Raw genomic sequence first — 2602 nt, forward strand, 5'->3', positions numbered from 1 at the left:
GAGTTCCCTACACTTAACCCCTAGACTGACTACAAACAAGAGCACAAACAGGCCAGACACAGTGGTTCACACCTGTAATCCCAGCTCTTTGGGAGGCCAAGGCAGAAGGATCACATGATCCCAGGAGTTCAAGACCAGCCTGGGCAACATGGTGAGACCTCGGCTCTACAAAAAAAAAAAAAAAAAAAGAGGCAGGAAGATAGCTTGAGTTCGCGATGTTGAGGCTGCAGTGAGCCATGATCATGCCACTGTACTTCCACCTGGGCAATGGGAATGAGACCCTGTTTCTCAAAAAAAAAAAAAAAAAAAGCACAGATACACAAAAGTCTATCTTTACATGCATCTAAAGATGCCCTCTCTTAGGATAATCTTACTGCATCCAGAGGTAAGGTGTTGTGGATGGAGCAGAGAGTTATATTTACAAGTCACTCATTTAATACTTACCAGATACTTCTTAAGCATCTACTATGCACAGAGACAAGGAAAGTTTACAAGAGGCTCCCAAACCTCAAGGGGCTGTGCCGTTGAGATGATAAACAATATGAGAGGCATCATACATACGTGGAAGGTGATTAAGGCAACAGGAGTGCCAATTATTCATGAAGACAATGTGGATCTGGAGTTTAGAGGAAGAATAAACTTCCAACGGGAGCAGATGGGAAACTTCGTGGAGGTAAAAATTAATTTATACCATGAAGGATAAGTAAATGAAATGGTTCTTGGAGTTCTCAAAATTCATTATCTCCCCACATGTTGAAAAGTTTTATATCATATATAATGTAACAAAATGTAAAATACGTAGCAAGGGCAGTACTTGGTGAACCTGGCAGGGAAGGGAACCTGCTGACCCCTGAGAAAAAAACTCACTGTGAGGGAAGAAACTATTAGGTTCTATAAACAGAATTCAGCAACAAGGGCTGATTGTGGAAGAATGGTGTTCCAGGCAGTATGGTGATTGCACTGAAATCTTTCCCTGATGCAGTTACTCTGCTGGCAAACACACGTCCTGGGGACAAGAAAGCCATATGTGAAACAGTGGTCCAGTAAACCCCATAACACCTTTTGGCTTAGACCAAGCTTGTCCAACCCATGGCTCACGAACTGCATGCGGCCCAGGAAAGCTTTGAATGCGCCCCAACACAAATTTGTAAACGTTCTTAAAACATGAGATTTATGCATGGACTTTTTTCTTTTTGTTTTTTGTTTTTAGCTCATCAGCTACAGTTAGTGTTATGTGTGGGCCAAGACAATTCTTATTCTTCCAATGTGGCCCAGGGAAGCCAAAAGATTGGACACCTCTGGCTTAGACTGTGTTGATCTGAGAACCTTCAAAAAGAGCAGACTACAGACTACAGGGCTGGGCTCGGTGGCTCACACCTGTAATCCCAGCACTTTGGGAGGCTGAGGCAGGCAGATCACTTGGGGCCAGAAGTTTGAGACCATCCTGGCCAACATGGTGAAACACCATCTTTACTAAAAATACAAAAATTAGCCAGGCATGGTGGCACATGCCTGTAATCCCAGCTACTCAGGAGGCTGAGGCACAAGAATCACTTGAACTTAGGAGGCAGAGGTTGCAGTGAGCCAAGATCTTGCCACTGCCCTCCAGCCTGGGTGACAAAGCTAAGACTGTATCAAAAATAAAATAAAATAAAATAAGCAGACTACGGAGGAGGGTGAGCATTTCCCTTGTTCTAAAAGACGGTAAGCCGTAAGGGATTGGGGAAGTAGGAAATGTGGGAGGGCTCAGATGGAAGAGCAGCAACAGTGCGAGCAGTAGCTAAAGGAGAGGGGGAGTTTTTTGAGTTATTAGGGGGCAAAAGGAACCTTACAAATGAGTCTTCAGTTACCCAAATGAGAAACAAGTTATGGAATTTAAAATTTGCCTGTTAATATTACCTCATCTACAGGCTAGTGAATCCTGGGGCATTTGAGTTGTACATAAGTGATTGTGTCAGTATCTTCCCAACACCCACCGAAACCCTCCTACCCATTTCAAGTCCTCCTTCACCCCAGAATAATTCTGGGGTCATCTTATGCATTTAGCTTTTTCTACATATAGGTTAGAAACAGACCGTACAGCCATTTTCTTGGGCTTTCAGGCCTTGGTAACTTATCTTGGTGCCCACTTCTACCTAACATGGGATAAGCAGTAATCCAGAGCCAGAAGTCAGGGGATCTGAATTATTCATTCAACAAATATTTACTGAGCACCTACTGCGGTTCTAGGTCCTGGAGATACAGAGATAAATATATTTGGTCTGTGATCTCAAGGATAGTTTATTGAGACAGATTAATAGGAAATTATGATGCAGTGTTGTAAGTGCTACGATGAGTGCTGAATCAAATCTCGTATCCCAGAGTAGTCTTCGTGGCGCTGTCACTAATTGAGCTGGTCACTCTAGTCAGTCACTTCTCAGGGACTTATGTGTAGCATTTCCAGCTATCAAATTCCTAAGTCTACTTACTGTATTCTACTACAGTGTGGCAATTTTGATTGACAACTAGAAAGGAATCAAGGAGGTGAAGGCATTGGCAAAATAATGAATAAGGGAGTATGCTTGTTAACAAGGATTGAATGAAATTACACGAATATTGAGAA

This window comes from Gorilla gorilla, chromosome 2, assembly GCF_029281585.2.
Source record: "Gorilla gorilla gorilla isolate KB3781 chromosome 2, NHGRI_mGorGor1-v2.1_pri, whole genome shotgun sequence".
Lineage (NCBI taxonomy): Eukaryota > Metazoa > Chordata > Mammalia > Primates > Hominidae > Gorilla > Gorilla gorilla.